Raw genomic sequence first — 24,480 nt, forward strand, 5'->3', positions numbered from 1 at the left:
AAAGATAAAAGCTAACTTTCCAATAGTATATATATTTTGGGCTAAACGAACATACCTCCTGGGAAACTGCAATTAAATCAAGTGGAGATTTTTCATTTAAAATTATTAATTTCAACCCAGCAAAATACTGTGGCAAAAGACCAGAAACATACATGCTTAATTTTAAAATCAAATTGCTTATAGCATTTGAAGGTTAAAAGGGACCAAACTCTTATAATTGTGAAGAACCACAAGTAAATGATAATAGAAAAATTGTCAAAAGTCATATATTTTTTTAGAAATGCAGTAAGGATTTTTCAGAATTAACTTCCCTAATGTTTACCCAGGTTTATCGTAGAGAAGTTATTACCATGACCTAACTCAGTAAGGAAGGGTGGGATCAAGATGACAGAATAAGAACTCATTGAGACCTCCCATCCCACTCTGAACCCATACAAAATGGCACAAACATACTTGAAAAATGAAAAATTCATAAAGCTGGTGGAAAACAAGATGTGACCTAAGTGAACAGAAATACTTAAATGACAGTATTCAGACTGCTTTAAAAAAAAGATGGAGGACAGTTGCAAGAGAACTAAAACTGGGGTTAAAGAGCAGAGAGTGGTTACACTGACCGTTAGAAGGGCAGAGGTGGCCCAGGAAACTAAGGGTGGCTGGATGCATCACCAATCATGTGCTCACCCACAGCCAAACATGTCTCTCCAAAACCCCCCAGCCTCACCTTTGCCCAGAAGAAGTAACCAGGGGTGCCTGAATCCAGGGTGACCTGAGTAGGCCTGGCCAGGCAAAGTCCCGAGCTGCCCCCCTGCCCCACACAGCCTAGAAATGGGACACCTCATCCCCAAGCATCTCCTGCCACTTTTTCACAATCACTGGTGGGAAAGCTCAAGGTGTTGTAATCAGGTCTGCCACTCACAAACAAAGGTGAAAACACAACATAATATTTACCATATGAAAGAGAGGTGCAAATAAACAGAGAAGCGAGCAACCCAGTGCATAGAAAATAAAGCAAAAGAAAGTAACATATTTAGTAGAACACATCACCCACCACATAATTTAGCAGTATCCTACACCACACATACATACAAAATGAACAAGAGATCTCAGAAATGAAAAGAAATAATAATTTAAAATTAAAAACTGGATAGGATAAGGAACAAAAGAGCTGCAACTGAAAAGTAAATTAGTTCCAGGAAAAAGAAGTGTATGTATCTGTGAAACACTTGCATGAGAATGTTCATAGTAGCTTTTTTTAAATTATAGTCCATATGTCCAACAAGAGTTTGGATAAGCAAACTGTAGTATGTTCATTCAGTGGCATACTTGTCAGAAAGGAACAAGATTTTGAGACAGACATCATCATGAAAAGAAACTCACAGACATAGTGAGTGAAAGAAACCAGACACAAAAGTGTATATGCTATCTAATTTCATTTTATATAAAGTCCAAAAATGGTGACAGAGCTATCAAAATAATGGTTGTCTCTGGTGGAGGGTAAGGATTGCCTGGAAAGGGGCTTAAGAGAACTTTTTGCAATTATGGAACTGTATCTTGATCAATGTTAAACACCTGGGATCGGTGCATTTTTAAATATATAAATTATACCTCAATAAAAAGGAGAGTGAAGACGTGAGCTGGAAAACTGAGCAAGAAAAGTATACCAAAGCGCATCAAAAAAGGAAAAGAAAATGAGAGCCTGAAAGAAAAACACAGAAATCTAGAGGATAGATATAAATCTTGGGACATTTATTCGGTAGTACCAGAAACAGAGAACAGATAAAACAGACTGGAGGAAATGCTTCAGTAATTTATAACACTTCTCAAATCTAAATAAAGACATTAGCCCTCACAATCAAAGGGAGGAGAGAGATCAGAGGAGGATAAGCAGACATAGATCATAATCTGGAAACACCAAAGAATAAAGAAAAAATAATACACTAAGCTTCCAGTATAAACATTGAAGAAACCAAAACTAAATATTAGGTTTAAGCAGAATTCTCAATAATATCTGATACAAGAGGACAGTGAACTATATATTTAAAGTTATGACATATACTATCCTAAACTTAAAGTTCTCTATTCCTAAATTGTAATTCATATGTAAGCACAAAATAAAGACCTTTCCAGGTATGCAAAACTCAAAGTTTTTGCACTATCTGAAAGAATTTCTACAGAAGCTACTAAAGTAAAATAAAAACCAAAATAAGTGGAATATTGAACACAGTTATAGTAGTAAGTAAGGAAAACAGTAACATGTATGGGTAAGTACAAATAAGGATAAATTATAAATTTTAAAAATTGCAATAATAATCTGGAATTTAAATCCCAAGAGCTATCAATATGGGAAGTGTCAAAGAAAGGAAGAAGAAAAAGTGCTCTCAGATTCTGGTCTTGCTCTGCAGAGAATATAGCTACTGAGTAACTGAGAAATATGAGTTCAAATGTTTAAATGTTGGTTAAAAAGGAAGGTGTTCCTCTAGAAGGATGGAAAATGCGAATATAATTTCCAATCATCATCAGCTCAAGTTTGATCACAGTGCCCATGTTTTGCCTGGCCGATCCAGTACTTTTTTTTTTTTAAACCAAATTAGTGGCCAACACTTTAAAAAAGGGGCTATTTACTTAAAATCCAGATGGTTTGGCAAGTCTATTTTTTTAAAAGGGAGAGAGGGGAGAAGAAACAAATAAGGAATAAAAAAGGGGACATTAACAATAGTTAAGAGATTTATAAAAATGATAAAAGAACACTGTGAGGAGCTCTACATAATAACTTTGAAAATCTAGGCAAATAATCTCTTTAAGAATATATATTATCAAAACTGGCACAAAATAAATCAGAAACATTAAAAAGTTCAAAAACAATAGAAGAGATGGAAAAACATCTAGCTCCAAAAAAGGTAGCTGTTAAAACAGTTTAATGAGTTACTTTCTACATCCCTTCAAGGAGGAGATAGTTCTCAGATTATAGCAATTGTTCCATAGTGTGGAAAAGTGAAAAAACTATTGTAATCATTTATAATGTAATCATTTTATAATAAACTCCTATACCAAAGCCAGGCAGATCAATAAAAAAACATAAAGTCAATCTTAACTTACAAACATGCAGTAAAAATTCTAAATAAAAATAATAGCAAATCGATTCCATCATGACCAAGTAGGTCATTTACCTAGGAATGCAATGGTGTTTCAATGCTAAAAAATATACCAACGCAATTCACTACAATAATGGACAAAAGGAAGGGGAAAAAACCCCATTGGAGGACCTCAAGCAATAAAATCCAATACCCATTTCCAATTAAAACAAAAATAAAACTTGTAGTAAACTAAGGATACACGGAAACATTCTTGACTCAATATGAAGCTACAAGTAAACGAGAGCAATCATCGTATTTACCGGTGAAAACTAAAGCCAGGAATAAGAGAAAGTACCTTTATCTCTTCTTTCATTCTACGATGTACTAGACTTTTTCATCAAATTGGCTTATAAATCAAGAAAAAGGTAAAAGAATGATACAATATTTAAAAGGAAGTAAATTCATTTCAAGGCGGAGACTGATTGCTGCCTACGCAATCATACCTCCTCTTTCACCTTTAGTAGAACAATTACGGTTTTGCCCAACAGCTAGAGAAACATTAAAAAGTTCTCTCACACGTAGTGTTGGCAAGGATCTGAGGAAACAGGCACTCCCATATTGGAGAGTGTAAACCAGTGTAACCCTTTTGGAGGGCTATTTTCTCTTATGTGTTAAAATTTTAAGTGTGCATAGATGTTGATCCACAGATCTTTCTTAAGAGAATTCACCCTAGACACATCCTCATATATAGGCATAGAGACATATAAGAAAAAATTCACTACGATGTTGTTGGTCATAGCATATGACATTTGGAAACAACCTAAACACTCATCAGAAAGGGAACAGTTAAATAAAATAAATAAATTTCCATGCTAGTCACTCATCCATTTACAAATATTTTTTTAATACCAATAATGTGCAAGCCACTGTTCTAGGTCCTGGGGATATGTCAGTGAACAAACTCTGAAAATAAATTCTACATTCCAGTGGAGAAAGACAGAAAATGAAGAAACAAATCTACTACATGCCAGCAAGTAGTAAGTGTTACAAAGAAAAATAAAGCAGGTTAAGAAGGGACAAAGTGATTGATAGAGCTAAGGAGACAGAAACAGAGATGAGAGAGACAGAGGGGGAGAGAGAGAGAGAGAGAGAGAGAGAAAACGGGAGGGAGGGAGGGAGGGGGTGAGAGTGAGAGACAGAGAGAGACACTGCAAGAGAGGATGCAGGAGCTGGAGAGGAACCAGACAAGGAGTTTCTGATGAGACTATATTTGGTGGAGACTTGAATAAAGCAAGGAAATAAGGCAAGAAAATTTCTAGGAGTGGATCCTTTCAGTCAGAAGACAGATGAGACTGTGTTCATCGTGTTCTAGAAACATCAAAAACAGCCAGGCTGGAAAGGAGTGAGCACGGAGGAGAATAAGATGAGGTGGCCATACTCCATGAATTATATCAGGTAAGGACTTTGAATTTTATTCTAAACTGGTAAGATACCATGCAGCTGTTAAAATTAATGTCATTAGTATATATGGCCTGATACAGAGAGTCTGTAGTATACACGGATTAACAAAAAAGTTGCAGAATAATACACGCCTATAGCGCCTTTTATATTAAAAACACAGAGATTTCCCTGATGATGAGTGATGCTGAATGTCTCATACGTCTGTTGGCCATCTGTAAGTCTTCTTTGGAAAAATGTCTACTCGGGTCCTCTGTCCATTTTTAATTGGGTTATGTGGTTATGGTACTGAGTCATATGAGTTCTTTATATATTTTGAATACTAACCCCTTATTAGATACATCACTTGCAAATATCTTCTCCCATTCATTACAGGTTCCCTTTTCATTTTGTCAATGGTTTCCTTAGAATCAAAACCACAATGAGTATCACCTCATATCAGTCAGAATGGCTAGTATCAAAATGACAATAAACAAGTGTTGGCAAGGATGTGGAGAAAAGGGAAGCCTTGCATACTGTTGGTAGGAATACAAATTGGTGCAGCCACTGTGGAAAACAGCATGGAGGTACCCCAAACAATTAAAAATAGAAATACCATACAATCCCGTAATTCCACTGCTGGATATTTACCTGAAGAATACAAAAACACTAATTTGAAAAGATATATCACTGCTATGTTTTTAGCAGCATTATTTATAAGAGCCAAGATATGGAAGAAACCTAAGCATCCATCGACAGATGAATGAATAAAGATGTGGTTGTCTACGTACAAATATATATATATATATATATATATACACACACACATACATATTATATATATGAAATGAAACCTTGCCACTTATGACAACGTGGATGGATCTAGAATATTATGTTAAGTAAAGTAAGTCAGACAGAGAAAGACAAATACTATATGATTTCACTTATATGTTGAATCTAGAAAACAAATGAATGAACAAACAAACAGATTCATAAATACAAAGAACAAACTGGTGGTTGCCCAAAGAGAGAGGGATAGAGAGATGGGCAAAATAGGTGAAGGAGATTAAGAGAAAGTTATAAAATAAATAAGTCACAGGGATGAAAAGTACAGCAGAGAGAATAAGTCAATAATACTGCCATAACTTTGTGTGGTGACTACACTTGTTGTAGTAAGCACTGTGTAATGTACAGAATTGTCGAATCACTGTACTGTATACCTGAAAAGAATATAACATTGTAAGCTAACTATAATTTAGAAGCAATAATAAAAATAAAAGACATAAAACAAAGCAAAATGTACATATATACATGTACAAACACATTTTTTTAAAAAAGGCAGAAGGATACAATGCAAAGAGGCAACACTGATTTCTATGGGGAGGGCTCTGGAGTGGGGCAAGTGCGAAAAGGAATTTTGGTAACCTATCAATATTTAATTTCTTTATGATGAGAATGAATACACGTGCTATTTGTTAAATTAAGAATTAGATAAAGAAAAATAATCTTTAGCCATACAGCAAACCTCTGCATCCCTATCAAATGAATGTTACTACACTCTCCTCCAGATGAACTTTTTGAAATCTTATAAGTAAATTTCTATATAAATGGTACATGAGTATGATAATTACTCATAAAGACTGCCTTTTTCTGGACAACCCTGTTTTTGTATTTGTGTTGTGTGTTTACATACATATATGTATTTACATACATTATACATATATAATGAAAATTACACACATACACACGCATATACATGCATGTATATATAATGAAAATCTTGAATGACTACTGGTGCAGAGATCCAGGTGTAAATTTATTTACACAATAACATATCCAACATGACAAAAGCTTCTAGGCTTATAGAAGGGTGAGTCATAGTAAGGCAGCCCTTCCTAAGGACTCCTGACTCAGGGAAGCACAGAAATAGACATGGTACTTGTGTCCCTGCCTGGAAAGACAATCCTTTAGAGGGATACTGATGACTAAGTTGAAACCGCGGTCCCTTAAGTCATACCTGAGTGAATCAGCGAGGAAAGGTTATGTACATAGCCTAATGATTGGGTGTGAATGGCCCTAGCAAATTAATTTTCTTATTGCCAAGTATTTCATAAATACTGTGTATAGAGACAAGGATTATACAGAGAACTTACTTAAAACTGTTTTTTTAAAGATTGTATTCATTTATTTGAGAAAGAGAGCACAAGTGGAGGGTGAGGAGGGGCAGAGGCAGAGGGAGAAGCAGACTCCCCGCTGAGCAAGGAGCCTGACATGGGGCTCGATCCCAGGACCCTGGGATGATGACCTGAGCCGAAGGCAGACGCTTAACCGACTGAGCCACCCAGGTGCCCCTAAAACTTTTTAAAACCATGGCTTCTTTAAAAGTTTTCTATGGACTCTGTAGATAAACCCGTAACTTCCCCTTTCTAACAAAGCCATCTTTCCTATTAGAGAAATTTATTTTAATTCCTTCAAACTGGCACTCAGACACTTTGCATCTTTGTTGAAATACTTGAACACATTTTATTCACAACATTTCCAAATAATTATCTTAATTGCAAAAAGTCAAATATGTAACATTACCTAATTTCTAATTTGCAATCATTGGCATAGTTCACGACATGAATATGTTAAAGCAAGTGTAAGTTTATGTGAACTTGTGTGAGCTGTCATCCTTCAAGACTGTGGTCCCAAAATATATCTTTCAAATCTAGATTCCTGCCCCTTAACAGTTGTATGTCCTTGGAAAATTTATTTAACCTCTTAGCACTTCAGTTTTCTCACCTACAAAATGGGGAGATAAAATCTACCTCTTGGGTTATTATTGTGGGTATCACATTTTGTTTGTGAGAATCACAATTATGCTAAGTGATTAGTTAATATTTTTGAAAATGCTTAAAACAATTATAGGCAGGTATATGTTGGTCCCCTTCATGATAGCATAACATAAATGAAGGAGGGAGAAGAAGGAAAGGAGCGGGAATAGGAGGAAGAAAGCAAGAGTGGACCATAAAATACTTTTAAAAGGCCCAGTGAAGAATTTGGCTAGTGAACTCTTTGACAGAATTAAAGGAAAGAAACACAGAATCCTGTTGGGACACAAGCTTCCATCACATCTCTGGATATCTGACCTTCACGGCAAATTACCCATATTTTAAATTAATTTGAAAGCAATACACACACACACACACACACACACACACACACACACACACACACATACCCTTACTTAAAACTGTCTATGGGCCAGACATGATGATTGGGAATAGGATCATAGGGCAAAAAAGACCTATCCCATGCCGTCTAAGGGTTTGTGGGTTGGGTGATACTCACAGAAGACTTCTCAGGATACATAAAAAGACTATTTAAGAATGCAGAGAGAAAGATGATGTTCCATTCAATGAGCATTAAAAAAACTCCAATAACATGTGGATGATGGTGTCCATTTAGTTCTGTCTTTGCTGAAGCCTCAAAAACAGACCTTAGATGAACTTTTTGGCATATTTAGAGGTAGGAAATATTGGGAACTAAGCAAGAGAAGTCTGGTAGGAAAACTTGGAAACTATGCAAGAGACGGGAGTATGATGATTGGGGGGGTGGGTGGAAATGAAGCAAGAACAAAGTATAAGCCCAGTCAAAATGTAAGATGTGATTTTAGCAAAACCTAGGGTGACAAACAGCTGGGATCAGGGGTGTCTGTTGTAAGTGCTTTCATGGTACCCACAATGCAAGTCTTGGCCAGACAGATTTCGGCAGCCACCAATCTCAAAAGCAAACCAAACCAGCCACTGCACAGCAAGGACCCAGGAAGGTCCACAAGATGAGGATTGGTTATGGGGACACATAACATATGTGTCCCCATTTGTCCTGCTAGGAGATCACGTAAGCCCCATCACCCATACAATCAGATGCTACTTTAGAGAGGAAAAGTGAGAGAGGAAGAAATATAAAAAATTGAAATTGAATATTCACTTGGTAAAGATCAAACTGTCCAAAATAAGTTACTTAAGTCAGAAGATAATGTGATACAATAAGTCAAGTTTAAGGTTTGCCTTCTCATTCTCCGCATTCAAACCCCATTCAAACCCTTCATAAACCCCACTATTCAATGCAGAACAGCTCAGAGAGAGGACATTAGGTATCTCCATCTTCTTAGCACATATGCATGCAGTGCGCAAATTTATAGTTTCAATGCACACAAACATAAAAAAGCATTTCTTCCAAGTTATCACTATTGGTAAACATTAAAATACTTTTAAACTAAATTCCCCATACCTTAATTTCATTTTATTCCTTCTAGTCATATATCTCTTCATCATCAAATAAACCTTCTCTGCTTTTAGATTTTGTATTTGCTGCTTTTTATTATTTGTAAGTTACATCCTTTCCAAAACTGATGTAATTCAAGTTGTATGTATTTAGCTTTTATAACCTTTTCTTTTAAATAAATCTCTGCATTCCCTTAATTCTATTCTTTATCCTGCTCCACATTTATTTTTTATACCTTTCAGGTTTAGAAATAGCTAAAAAGGAATGCTGGGTTAGTGATGTCTCATTTAATAGAAGCAGAAATTATCCTTGACATGCCACACATCACATAACCAGCCTTCCCAGCTATTAAATCACAACATAAATGTATGTAATATGATTTCCACTATACAATTTCTTTCCTTCCTCCTTAATGTTTTCAGAGTTAGATTTGAGTTTGGCTGCCCCAAAACCAACCACACAAAAGGTCAAAAGAACTTACCTTTTTTTCCCATTAATTTCCTGCTAATGTTAAGATTTCTGTGTACAAGGTAGCTGTTTACACAGTAAAACTGAGTGGGGCTTACGTGGGAAATCTCTGTAACTTCCTCGGACTCTTACTTAGAACCTAACACTGCTCTAAAAAAATTAAATCTTAAAAGAAAACTGGGCAGGAATCATTCATGGGCTGGAAACTCGGGATGCTGCCAGAGTGAAAACTCCCAGCTTCTCATTATTCCCACTGAAATAGGTTTTAGCTTCGCTTTTCTTCCAAAAGGATGAACCCGTGTATATCTTATTCCAAAATGAAGCCAAGAAACCCCTTTTCTACCCTAGCTCTATCACAAACACACCTCCATCCTTATTTGAACAATAATTAAGATCTCTCAAAGTGGCTGTCAAGGGATTAGCCATTAAAATACATCTTAGCAGGAAACAGAAAATCAGTACTATATTCATTAGAAGTAAACATATAAAAGGAGAATCACTGATCCCCAGTGGATCTAATATTTTCACAAGTCTGAAAGTTCCATTTACTGGAAGCAGAGTAAAAATAATGAGCAGTAAAGGGCCCACCTGTAGCCTCCACCAGGCACTGCCTCACAGTGAAAATTCACTGAGCCTAATTATACCAATCTGCCTGTTGAGTGTGGAATCCCCACAAGACTTCTCTTGGAAACCAATGACAACCTCAAGTATAAAGCAGGGAATACTGAGGAAAAGTCATTCCTACTCATCAGTACCATTTGTTACATATACAAAAAATTACACAGAGGTCTATAACTTTCCAGATTGATTAGAACATGCATACATATTCATCATCATTCTCACTAACACGTCCTAAGTCAAAGGCAGTATATACATCATACTGGTGGTGATGGCGTTAGAACTGTTATTCTGAGGCTGCTGTGCTTGTAACGTGGGGTATTCAATTCTATCAACCCCTGTGTCCTTCAAAACCAAGATCATCAATGTGGAAGGAAGGAAACACAGATGTAAAGTACGAAAGATGAACTAGGAACCACACAGTCCTGAATTATAATGAGAAGCATTAGTTTCAATTTATGTATGTATAATGGAAAAGCCTAGAAAAAGTGGCAAATCCTGTCACAATTTCCAGGGCCCATATTATGGTCTTGAAATACCATTTCCCAATAAAAGAAACCAGGACTTCCTGGAGAAATGGCTGACCCCAGGTGGAGGGCAGGAAATACACACGGAGAGACTAGACTATCTTTACAAACTAGGTAGCAAGAAAAGATTCAGAGACTAGTAGGATCATGTTGAAAGGATTCAGGAGCTAACTTGAAGAGGATCTCACTGGCCAAAAACATGGGAATGAAGGTAATAGCTGGGAGAGCATGCAGAATTAAAAGAGAAGAGGACCTAGGTTTTGGAAAATGTCAATATTTAATGGCCAAGTAGAGAATATTCCAGTAGAGAAGTAACAGACTAAGAGGCAAGAGGGAAAGAAAACAGAGAGGATGTTATGGCATGGGAACCAATGGAAAACGTTTCAAGGACAGAGTGGTCATCAACATCAAATACTCTAAGAATTCAAATAAAGTGAGAATTGAAATACATCCAGTGGATTTAGCACTTTGGCACCCTTGGAGCTATGGCATATGGCGAAACCAAAGGATATGAAGAAGATATATAAACAAAATGTCATAGGGCTAGACATGGGATTTGCACAGTAAGACATCTCTGACACAAGTATGATGTGATCTGGTATGTGTGTTGATGGGGGCAGCAGTGAAATATTTACAGAGAAAATAAGGCCAACTATGCTAATCTGTTAAGAAAGCCTAAGAAATAGCAAGACAGTAATTCGTAAGAGTAAAAACCACTGGTAGTTAAACTCAAGTCTGGATGTTTCAACTACACCAGCAATATGGAATATTTTGAGGATTTACAGAGATCCTAAACATGCTTTTAAATACCTAAGAAAAGTAAAACAGACCCAAAAATCTATTCCTAAAAATGTAACTACAGGAAGAGAGAGTTCACGAGTGTGAAGGTGAAAAAGCCTGGGTTTGAAGAATGGAGTAACTTCAATTCAGGATAAATGTAGTAAGGAAAAAGTTCCTTGTGGGTGCACGACTGTGTTTCTGTCTGTGTGTGTGTGCACACATGCGTGCGTGTGTGTTGAATATATTTCTTTAGGAAAGCTACTACCCTCCTGTTCAAACCCTTAGTGTGTCAACTCTGGACTGTCGTATTGCAAAAGATTGCTAACCACTGGTCTCCTTGCCTCCAGTTTGTCTACACTTCCATCCATTCTGCCAAAAGATGTCTAATTTACTCTTGCTAATCATGCTGCACTAGTGTCAGTCCCACTAATACATCTCTGATGGCTCCCATCACCTACCAAAGACATTTTAAAGGAAGAAGAACATAAAGTACACTTAGAGAACCAAAAGTACCTAACTAAACATGAGTCATATCAATTCATCTTGCTTTTCCAAACAAAAATTAAATACATATTCTGAAATATGGTTTGGTAACCAGATGTCGAGATAAAGGTAACAGCCAGCCAGTAGGCTACATGAGGCATGGAACCATGCAATATTCATCTGGGATTCTCGAAAGATTGTTATATTGGACCTGGCAGATAGCAGGACATTAATAAATGATACTTATTTAGCAATTAATTAAGTCAAATATTTATTGGGCATATCACTGTTCCAGGGGTGTTTCTGGTGCTTGTGCTATAGCAGTATATATGACAGGCAAGACCCTTACCTTCATGGAGCTTATAGTCTCACAGCGGTAGACAAGCAAAACAAACAAACAAAACAAACAAGGAAATTTCAGGTAATTTAAGTATTAAAATGAAACCAAAACTAGATAAAGGTGATAGAGGGTAAATGGGGAGAAAGAGATTGATACAGATTAGGTGGTCAGGGAATCCTCACTGATGAGGGGACATTTGTGCTGAGAGATAAATAGCAAGACAGCCTACTACACAACCTGGTAGCAAAGACGTCCAGAGAGATGGGCAAAGACCCCATGGCAGTTCCAAGGAACAGAAAGGATGATGTGCCAAGGGCAACGTGAATCAGGAAGAGAAAGGTAAGAGGCAGACAGAGTCTACAGTCTGTTGGGTTTTGAGGGCCACAGAAGTTTGGAATGTATTCTGAGCACACTGAAAAGCAACCTGGGAATCTTACAGGTACGAAGCAGAATCATTTGGTCTCGTTTACATTTTTTAAAGCTTACTTTGTGTGAAACACAGATCGTAGAGAGTCCATAAAAATTGGAGTATTAGTAAAGGTATTACTGCAGCAATCCAGCTGAGATATGGGAAGCTGGACTATGTTAGGGTGGAGATAGAAACAGAGAGGCACCGGTGATGGAGTTTGGACAAGCAGCCAAGTGTGGGAATGGTACAGCAGGAAAAAGATGCAGTAGTAAACTAAGGTGGCAACACAAAAATAACAGTGGAAAAATAAACAACAGTATTTCCGAAAGAGCTCAAGTTATTGACTGTCTGCCTGACAGCCTTCATCAACCACTCCTTCTGTGCCCTGTCCCAACTCCCATCTTTCCTTTATTTTCCCCATTTCATGCAACTCTATCTAAAAGGTCAGGGTCCAGTGATAATTATATGTAATATAATTTAAAAAATCACTACTGCCTTAGGACCACTAGCTGTATTTATGAAATCTGTTTTACATAATAGGCATGGGAAACTAAGTCAAATACCATTTCCACCAAGTAAGAAAAGAAAATCACCTGATGTAGTCAAGATCCACCCTTGAAAGTGTAGCTTTAAAGATGGTGACATTGACCTATAATCTGTTTTTGTTGTCTTACTGACTACTTCACTACTTCTCTTTCTCTTTAATTTGTCTGCCTTCTGGCTTAGTATGAGTCACTTATATTAGAAACAGCCCAGCTAGGGTGCTAAATTATTATTTTCTGCCTTGCAGAAAGACTTACCCTAATGGGAACTTCTACAGTAAAGAGAAAGCAATAATATAAATCAAACAAACCATAAGCATTTGCCTGTGTGATAAATGTATTCACCTTTAATAAACAGTGAGTCAGAAGGAAGAAAACAGTGATAATTGCAAAGCATTCATTTTGAAGTGCTTTTTCATTCCTCCTCAAAAGGACATGACCTAAGAGGGGAAATTATTCACAATGGTAACACATTATTAGAATAAAGTACATATAAATTTCATTACTAATGGTACCTGCCCTACTGCATGACCCATTTCATTGTTATTGATGGAATATGAAAAGCCACACGAAAGCAAGTTAAGTGGGTCATTATTTACCTTTTAGTTTATGCTTACCCATCGGACCAAGATGGACTTAAAACTGCTTAACTAAACTTTAGACAGGTTTCTTCCTGACTACGGACCCCTGAGCTCCCTTTTCCTAAAGGATTTACTTTAGAACACTTAAAATTAATAATTTTTTCTCTGCCCCTTTGGGATAAAATCTACTATAACCCAGGATGTCTTTCTCCAGGATGTGAGAGCTATCCCTTTGAAATGTAACCATTGAGAAAGACAGAATTCCTATCCCCTAGTCTCTGCGGAAAAATAGAAGCCTAATGTCCATAAGCACTGATTAGCAAACACAGATGACCTAATCACAATGACCAACCTCTCCACTAATGTCCTCTAGTACTTTTCCACTAGCTCACCCCTGCACTGAAAAACTCTCGTGCCTTTTGTTTCAGTAGAGTTGAGTTCAAGCTCTCTTTCTTATTACAATAGTCTCTGTTCCCTAATGCAATTGTCTTAAAATCTTCCTTGCCTATTTAACTGATTTGGTACAATTTTTCTTTTACACATCAAGGTAGAAGGAAGAATTAAATTGGGTCTCCACAGCCCATGAAGATATGCTGGTGGAGTGAGGGAGCTCAGGAATCCATAGAAGATGCTAATGAATGGACACAAAGATGAGCCCGCAGATGTAAGGCGCTGAACTGTGAAACTAGAGACAAAGGCCTACATTTAATGCCTCACACTATATGCTTTGAAAAAAGGAAGAGATACATTTTACAAGTTTTGCTCTGGACAACAGTTAAGCATGTGGAGGGAAGAAGTACTTTCAAGAAGAGCACAGTGCCAGTCACTCAGATTGAAACATATTCCAGTCCCAATGAGCCTAAGCTGGTTCATAAGAGGAGAGGATCTGTAAGAAAAAGTAAGTCATGGGGGGGCGCCTGGGTGGCACAGTGGTTAAGCGTCTGCCTTCAGCTCAGGGCGTGATCCCAGCGTTCTGGGATCGAGCCCCACATCAGGCTCCTCCGCTATGAGCCTGCTTCTTCCTCTCCCACTCCCCCTGCTTATGTTCCCTCTCTCGCTGGCTGTCTCTATCTCTGTCGAATAAATAAATAAAAAATCTTTAAAAAAAAAAAAAAGAAAGAAAAGAAAAAGTAAGTCATGGGATAAAACCTTTTACTCAAGGAACAAGAGGCAAATTCTTCTTGTGATCAGTACATAAACTGGGAGAGAACATAACACAAGTAGGATTAGAGGGCATTCCTTTCTGCATGGTAAATGTGGGAATCAAATAGAAAAAATGACTCACTCCCATTATTAGAAGCCCAGAAAAGACCTCACTTACTCTAATGATATGAGGAGTAATTTTTCAGAAGCAGAAGATGAAATCCCAAGGATGATGAAGTAAGGAAAATGAAGACAATTACTGTTGTGATTGCTTGTGACAAATGGTTACAGGTTTTGGAAGAATCAGGGAAACCTTCACTATGTATGACAAACAAACCAAACCAGAGAATTAAGAGGAGTTTATCAGATGAACAAGTCTGAGAAAGGGCATTCTAGGAAAAGTGAAAATGAATTTTAGGATGCAGATGTCAAAAATTGAGTGTTAGAATGGCAGTTTATGTATCCAGAAATGCAGGCAGGGATCCATGACTGAGATGATCAGATTTTCATTAGAAAGATAATTCTGACTTTATGAGGAGAGTGGAGGAAGAAACACATTCCAGGATCAGGATACATGTTAAGGTACCACTGAAATAGTCCAGGTAACATGTTGAGGGCTTAAAAAATTATTGACAGTAGGGATGTAGAGAAGTTTCTGAATTTGAAGGATCTTTAAAGGTTGTGAAATGAGGGAATGAACTGGGAAAGAAGGAGAAAACAGAGCTTAGGAAGAGACTGAGAACTCGGTGGTATAAGAGCAGGTATTCAGGGAGAGAAGCAAGGGTTTTTCTAAGTAAGATAAAATAGACTGGAGAATCAGGCTTACAGCTCAGAAGAAAGGGGCTGCAGATACATATTTGAGACAAGAATACTGAATTATAACTAAAAGCGTTGACACTTACAAGATCACCCAGCAAAGGTTGTAGAGGAAGACAAGGGGCTGAGGATGGAGCCTTGGGGGAGGCCCATGCTTTGGGAGTAGACTAAGAAAGAGAAGCCAGTGAAAAAGGCAGAGAAGGGCTGGTAAACTATGAAGGAGATTTTACCAGAGGACATGGCATGAGTGGAACCGAAGGAAAATGTCCCCAAAAGTATCATATGATTAAAGCTATCAAATGCCAGAAAGAAGTCAACTAATATAAGGATTAAAAAATAATTGTTGAATATGGCTAATAAAAGACATTAATGTTTGAGCTTTAGAGACCTGGTGGGACAGAATCAAGACTGACCTGGGTAGAGAAGAGAATGGAATACCAAAATGAGGAGAAATAAGTGGACTGACTTCTCCCTCAAGAATGTTAGCCATAAAATAAAAAAGAGATACATTTATTTTGTCTACTGCAAATCTTTTCAGATATTACTTATGATGATATTAAAAGAATTTATAGGCAGTGTACAAGTGTATATAATGGATATGCTCTTGCAAAATGGCTTATAAATTGAAACATTTTCTGCTTAATTCATCTAAAGGTTTCAGAAATACTTTGTCACTTTTGATCTTCAATCGGCACTGCTTCTTAACAACGGTTTTATATCTTTCTACTTTTAGGTTGTTAATGAACTATAAAAATCCACTTTCACACCCCGAAGGAGTTCACCCTTAAATGAATGTCACAGGAAATCCTTTGCTAACATGAAGTCCTTTTGAAATACTTTTAATTAGTTTTGTACAGCGGAAACTTTGTAAATCCCATTTTCTTGATGCAAACCAGAACATTAGGAGATCGCACATAGAGCTATACTATTAAAAAAAAATTACACCATCTTCTAATCACATGGAGCAATGCATGTGGGTGACCATTACAACCTGGTGAAGAGAATTCAAGGCAGTGCACATTTACCCACACCCCATCTTCCAAAGACAGCAGATCCCTGTCATTTCCAATGGATTATTGGAGACTTGCCTGTATAGCCTTCAATATTCTTCCCATGGATACAATGAGTTCTGTAAGAATATCCTTCAGGGGCTCCTGGGTGGCTCAGGCATTAAGTGTCTGCCTTCGGCTCAGGTCCTGGGATAGAGTCCCAACATCAGGCTCCCTGCTCAGCGGGAAGCCTGCTTCTCCCTCCCCCACTCTCCCTGCTTGTGATCCCTCTCTCACTGTCTCTCTCTCTCTCTGTCAAATAAATACATAAAATCTTAAAAGAAGAAGAAGGAGGAGGAGGAGGAGGAGGAGGAGGAGATTCTTTAGGATACTTGGGTGAAAACCATTTTTTGCCTATATTTCAAATTATACTTAGAGAATCCATTAATTTTGTATCATTCCTGCAACTTTTCCCTGGACTGCGCTCAATTTTTAAAGAATAATTCAGTTCTCATATTTAGAGACTACTGAAGGTGATAGTAATTAAATATTAAATTTTTGGCAAATAAGTCTTAAACAGTATGGCAAACACTCAGATAAGGCAGTGAGAGATACTGAGATTAATATAACATGTTATAATATACCCTCTGAGATGTATATACTCTTCTATCTAAAGGAAGGTGATGAAGACACACTCTTTTTGCCTCTAGAAGTTCTTGTTCTATGACTGTTATCTCCTTTTACTTCACTGGGGAAGGGGAAGAGAAGTGGTGAGGGTACAAACAGTATAGTCCTAAAATGACTTGCCACTGGACAAATCAAGAAAAGCACTAAATTAATTAATTAACAGTTTCAAAAATAATTTTATAAAATTTTTGGAAAAGCACTAAAGTATAAATCCCTCTCTTTCTTTCCTATATTTGGGGCTGACAGTTTTACATAAATTTCATACCATATGCTGAGGTTTACTTCCTTATGGGTTTTTCCTAGGTTCCCCTTGCCATAACTTGAGATGCTTGCTTTTCTTAGCCAGCTTAAAGGCCTGGATATGGATTTCAGGATTTTTTTTTAAACATTAGACAAAAAGTAAACAACTTCTACCACATTAGCAAAATTTCACAACAAAAAGGCTAAGTAAGACTGCTACATTATTCTGGCATTTATGTTTGAATATTACATAAAGTCTTTTCCAGTTCTGAGAGTCAATTACCACATTTATTATTGACATCAGTAAGAAAAGGCTTGATTTCCTTAGGGCCTCCATGTAACTACTGCCTCATTTAAAAAAAAAAAAACGAAGTTTTAATAATTATAGGTTCATAGGAAATTGCAAAAATATTAGAGTTTCCCCCAATGGTTACATTTCACCCAGTTTCATCCAGTTTCCTCCAATGGTTACATTTTACATAATTATAGTACAAAATCAAAACCAGGAAGCTATTACTGCTGCAGTGTGTGTGTGTGTGTGTGTGTGCGCGCGCACACGTGCACACATGGTTCTATGCCTTTTAATCATATGTGTTCCCTCATCTAACCACCACAATCGAGATATAAACTATTCCATCACCACAAAGATCTCACTCATGTTCCCCTTTCTGGTCACACCCAATCTCGCTCCCTCCAATCACCTCCACCCCAAACCCCTGGCAACAACTAATCTGTTCTTTACTTCTGTAATTTTGTCATTTCAAGACTGTTATGTAAATGGAATCAAACAGTATACAACCTTTGAGACTGGCTTATTGACTTAGCATATGGCTGGGAAGGTCCATCGAAGTAGTTTCATGTATAGTTTGTTATTTTTATTGTTGAGTAGTGGCCATTGTATGGATGCAAGAATGCCTCATTTTTATAAAACATGCCATTAGATTTTGTGATCAATTAGTCAATATCAAAATATATACAGCTGTATATAGAGTATGTGTGTTTGTATGTGTTCAAAAGATGAGGAAACTTACCTCGAGGAAATGTTTTTAATCTTTATACCATTAGCCTTAAAATTGTTTGCTGCAATACTGCTGATTCCAACCCATTATCCACAATCCAAAAATACACTGGGGGAGGCTGGTATTTTAAGCAGTGTAAAACAGTGTTGTGGTAACTAGGAAATGAGCATTTAATTAGAACATCATCACAGACTCCAAATCATAAGTCAATGATACAATGAATCCATAATGCAAAGCTTCTGAGACTACAAAAATAAATAGTGGAGACTTCACAAGTACAATTTGGGGCTTTGGGGATACAAACACACAACTCAGTTCTTGCTTCCACTCCCAAGTCAGGCTGAGCTAAGGTTGCTGCAGAGATTGTTACTCTGAGCATCCGCAATAAAGATCTTAAGTAACTTGAGATAATGGCTTTTTACTTTTTTTTAAAGATTTTACTTATTTATTTGACAGAGAGAGAGAGCAGAAGCAAGGCGGAGCAGCAGGCAGAGGGAGAAGCAGCGCCTCCCCCCCCCCCCCCCGCCTCTGCTCCTGCTGAGCAGGGAGCCCAATGTGGGGCTCGATCCCAGGACCCTGGGATAATGACCTGAGCTGAAGGCAGATGCTTAACCGACTGAGCCACCCAGACGCCCCAAGATAATGGCTTTTTAAAGGCTCCAGTGCATTTACTCAAACTCTGACCAAGCTTAAGTTGTCAGCAAAGATAAATAGTTTGGTAAACTCTACCAAGAAATACACAGAAAATTAGAAAATCAGAAAATCAGCCTACTCCACACAAAAATAAACTTGCTGGGCATGAGTCCAAGAAAACCCACTAAGTTATAATAAAGACTGCTGCAAACATTTTCTGTTTGTAAGGAGAAGTATAATTGCTTGATACTTAGAAGTTTTCCATTCATAGCTCACCGAAGTGAGCAGATCCAAAGAGAATGATGATGGCATGGGATGGGGCAGACCAAAGTTATTTGTAAGACACAGGAACCAGGTCTCCATGGTCATCAATAGCAGCACAGATAATATTCAACTATGTTAGGACTTTAATAAGGCCTATCATAAATGTACTTCAATCACACCAAGGGATTCCAATAATTGGCCCCAGTTTAAAAGACACATAAAACCACTCTGCTGATTTTTTAAAAAGTTCCAAGTAAAGACTGGACAAAGTTCAGCTTTAGGAACATTGAGGGTTTTTTCGTTTTTGTTTCTGTTTTTAAGATTTATTTACTTTTGAGAGAGGAGAGGGGCAGAGGAGAGAGACTCTTAAGCAGACTCCACACTGAGTACGCAGCCTGACTCGGGGCTCAACAAGGGGCTCGATCTCGCCACCCTGCAATCAGGACCTGAGCCAAAACCAAGAGTTAGATGTTTAAATGACTGCGCCACCCACAGGCCCCAGGAACATTGAGATTCTGTTGGATTCTTTTGCAGTTACTGTGCTCACTTCAATGCCATTTCCAAGAGGTGTTTCATGTTTCTCTCCAGCACTTGATGTGGGACCCATCAAGGTCAGCACAATTGCACAGGGTATGAAAACAGCACCCAAGAACCACAACAACCCCAAGAGAAAACCCAGGGAACAGAGAGCAGTTCCCTTCATTATCCAATGAAGTGCACAACTGATTAGTTTCATTTTTTTTTTAATCACTTTCACCCAAAGAAATACAGGTGCCAAAACTGATGCCAAAGCATTAGCAGAGACAATCCCTTGCCTTGTGGACGCTGGCAATTTTAAGTGAAAATCTAAATACTAAAAATAGATGAGAGGAGCACATATATTTATATGAATGAATTTCTGTGACTCCTGAGAGAAACTGACCTCTTGGTTCTTCAGTTACTTTAACATGCTAATTTCTTCATATCTTACATAAACACCATCTCTGCCACACTTCAAAATTTGTATTTGGCTATTAATGTCAGTTCATGTTATTACAGAGCAGGAAGGAGTTAAATGAGTTTAACAGTTCTGTGTTTTATCAAGGGGGTTAACCCTGCTCACAATCTCGGAAAGGATTCTGAGCAGAGACCAAGGATCCTCTTACAACCCATACTGCAATGACCGCATTGCAGCAGTCTCAGCTGGGTCTACCCACAATGACCTGCCTTTGGGTCTCACACGCCCTTGACCTTAACCCCATTTCCTTTCAGCTTCCCGCATTGTATCAGACTCATGGAATGAGTTAATATGAAGCAGCAATGCAGCTTGTTATATCCCAGGAGGCAGAATTATGGCCCCTGCCCTGAACTTCGAAAACAGACCTTGACTACATTTGAGAACAAAATCTGAGTCATTGCCACCTCCACGTGCAGCAGTAATCTAGAGAAAGATCATTTCCTCTGGGCTTCTATTTTTCATAAGTCAGATTCAATCTTCAGATCTTAAACTATGATAGTATTACCAGGGTTCTGAGTACTATAAGACTTCTGGAATGTTTTCTAGGTGAAAGAAAATATTTACATATAACATAACAAGCAATTTATGATTTAAGTAACTGAAATTTATTTGGGAATGATTTAAATAATGAATTGACCGACCTGTCATTATGTAGCTAAATGGAGCTGATGATGACAAAAGTCTTGTCTGAGATGAAGAAATACCAGTGTGAATATATGAATATCAAATGAGAAAATTAAAATGGAAATTTCTGGCATACTCATTTTTGAAAAATGAAAAAAATACACGTATAAGATCTATTCAATAGTTTTTCAGTAGCTAAATCTTTTTAATCTTCCATAAAATGCAATAAATAAAATCAAGATCATAGAATTGTAGTTAAGCATTTTTAGCAAATGTGCCATGTTCATTCTGTTCTTTTTTTCTTTTTTTGTATTGTGTTTCCTTTTGTCAATGTTGAAACTGTTGGCTATTTTGATATTGCACTGTGGTCCCCTTTCCTGGCTCTTTTTAATGAAAAGCAAATAAGAGACTATAAACAGGATTGGAGTTCACCAGGTGACAGGACTTAAGACCAAATGCTGGCCATCTGTTGTGGCAAAACAGCCCGACCCTGTCCAGAATTGGAACGGTCTCTCCTCCCAGGCTCCAGGGGCAAGTGGGGTGGCCAGCACCTGCTGTTGGGTTTGAGAAGCCTGCTCAGAAGAAGAGGATCATCTCATGGCCCTGAGGCTTTTCCCATGTGCAGCTGCCAGAACCCAAAGGTGCTTCTGGAGGAAGGTGAAAGGCAGGAGCTGTAGATCTAGCAGGAGAGGCACACTGGAGTATCACCTATGCAGAAAATGGAACCCACCCCCACGTCAGAGACTGAGGCATTAACTAACGTGAATGTGTGTGCATGTGTCTGGTTACTTAATTAGCTGAGGCCAAATGACCTAAAAAAATAAGTCTCTGTAGACAAGAATTCGGGCTTGATGAAAATAAGAAAGCTAATACAAATGCAAATACAATTTATAGCCTGAGCCTCTATCTCTTTATGTATCGTCCATGCAGAGCTGTCACCAATACATGTAGAATCACTGGCTATAACTAAGTCATTGTCAGACTGGTGAAAATTTGTAAACTACTGGAATAATTTTTCTACTTCATGCAATGCTACATCAATAGCTATCATTAAATTAGGGACAAATTTCTTACCCAGTCCTTATTTTGAAAATCAGTAGGATCAGAGATTTTAAAAATTCCTTCAGAAAACACGTAGTGAGTGACATAAAATTTGGCCAAAGTTTTTCCAACAACGTCTTTCTGTTAACATTACAATTAACTTACTATTGCAACATTATTATTACTGTATTAGTTACTAGCCCATTGATAAAAATGCCATTATAGATTTTTTTTTTAACAGGAGAAAATCAACTTTAATAGCATACATACGGGGAATCCACACAGACAAGGAAATTTCAAAGACAGTGTGGCAACATGATGCTTACATGAGCTAAGGGGGAGGGTAAGGGATCTCAGGATCCAAAGGGGAGAGAGACCACTAGCAAGAAGGTAAAAGGCGATGTTCAGAAAACAAAGGTTGCCCTATGATGCAGATAAGCTCCTTAGGTAAAGAGGAATCTCAGTTAATAGGTCTCTTCCTGATACTAGCAGGCAGCTGAGAGGAGGTAAAGAGCTTTTTCTGAATCTGCTGGGTTTTGATTGCTTTTAACTCAAAAAAATGTCTATGCCAAATAAGTACTATGTGGAAGTCTTTACTGGGCTCTATTAGGCTCATAGGATTTTGTTCTATTAACTCCACTAGTAACCACTGGTTCCCCAAAAGTGGTTTTAATTTAAAGTTGGTCAAATAGAGAAATCCAGGGAACATATATAAGAAAACATTCATATATATGAATGTATCATGAGAGCCTAAATAAGGAAGCAGTCTTATTTGTGTTCTTCCACACTTCCCCACACGAAACAAAAATATATAAGAAGGCACTCACTCTTCCATGGTTTCCGATATGCTGTACTATTTACAGCATGCGTCCTATATCTCCATGTACAGATTGCACTTCAGCGGCCAACAATCAGAGTCCCCACATAAATCAACTGAAGAAGCCAAGACAAATGACTTTGACAAGGTTTAAAATACATCTCCAAATAGATACGTTCTTGGAAAGTGTATGAGTACAGACTCGGGGAGTAACTCCCAGAGTTGCCGTGAACATGATGGTGCCTTGGCATCCCATAACTCTGCCCTGGCCCAGATGCCTTCTGTCATGCTAGCACAACTCAAAAAGAAATACAGACATAAAGAAAAAGAAAATGTACACAGATGCATGAATTTGGACTCATAATTATTCCCTGCTCTGTTCCATCAAATCTGAGTTCATTAGCAGCAAGGAGGCATGAACACTGAAGCCCTAAGAAACATGTCAGTGAACCCCAAACTCAATAGTGCAAAGTCACATACTTAAAACACATGACATGAACTGGAAAAGTACAAGCTTCCTCAATGTACTTATGTACCAGGAAACTTTCATCAGTGAATTCATATCAAAACGTCCCTTCCATCACAGCTATGTATCCCATTCTTACGTATTTAGATTTGACATTTAGAAGCATTAGAGGAGGGAAAGGCTAGGCAGAATGGAGAAAAATAAGAAGGAAAAGAAGAAAATTAAAGAAAAACAGACACTAGAAAAATCACAGAAAAAAGTTAAAGCCCTCTCAAACTGAACCCTCTTAGCTATGTGGTTGGTGTTTGTTTTTTTTTTAATGTATTTTAAAAAGAAAATGAAGAGAAGACTGTAATAACCCAGCCCTGCCTTCCTTCTGACCTTGTAATGTAGTGGGCATGGCAAACACAGTGAACACGCCTTTTTAGGTAGTTCCCTTCTGCCATGGTCTTGGAGGTCTCTATATTACCACCAGTACACTTGTTCATTTCCCAGGTCAACTTGGATACCCACGCAGGCCTGACCTCTCCTAGACTAAATGACCCTGGAGAAAGAGTTCAAGAAAGATATCTATTCCTCTAGAATGAAGCGTAGAATGAATTGGATATCACTTTTTTCGTCAAAAGCCTTTGTGCAAAGTACAACAGATTGTTGAAGAATAAAACATAATCAGACTGTTCACAAGTCTTTCCACCAGTAATAGAACAATCACTTCATGAAATGCATCAACAAGAAGGGAAAATACAAAATGCAGCTACCCCCATTATAGTTCTTAAAGATACAGAAATGCCCTTCACTCTTGAAACTCAAGTTTTATCTGAGTACTGCAAGCAACACTCAAGAATGTGCAAGAAGTTACTTACAAAGCCAAGGCGGTTGTTTGCTGGACAAAAGTCACACTTCACTGAGGGGTTAAGTGCTAGATAAAGAGTATGAAAAACCTGAGAAGACTCAAGGATTGGGTTCAAAACTGAGTATAGCCTGGCACAGGAATTGAAGGTCAGAGTGAAAAATAAAGTGGAAGTCAGGGCATAGGATAATGGTGATGGAGCACGGAAAACTCAAAGAGAGATGGTAAAGTGGGATCCAGGTGAGAATAGAAAGGATGAAGAATGACACAGATATGAGGAAGGAAAATGAACGCTGAAGGGATGGAGACACTATATGAAGGAGAAGCAGCGCCCTGGGAGGTGGAGTTGAACCTCCAGTATGTGGG

At 37.8% G+C, this 24,480-nt stretch overlaps 1 protein-coding gene across 1 annotated transcript in view; it reads right to left on the reverse strand.

The window, feature by feature from the left end:
- Positions 1-24,480, reverse strand: part of CAMK4 (calcium/calmodulin dependent protein kinase IV) — a 209,837-nt gene that overhangs the window by 160,152 nt on the left and 25,205 nt on the right. The window lies entirely within an intron of this gene.

The sequence above is a fragment of the Ursus maritimus genome, unplaced genomic scaffold (genome assembly GCF_017311325.1).
Source record: "Ursus maritimus isolate PB19 unplaced genomic scaffold, ASM1731132v1 scaffold_5, whole genome shotgun sequence".
Classification (NCBI taxonomy): Eukaryota; Metazoa; Chordata; class Mammalia; order Carnivora; family Ursidae; genus Ursus; species Ursus maritimus.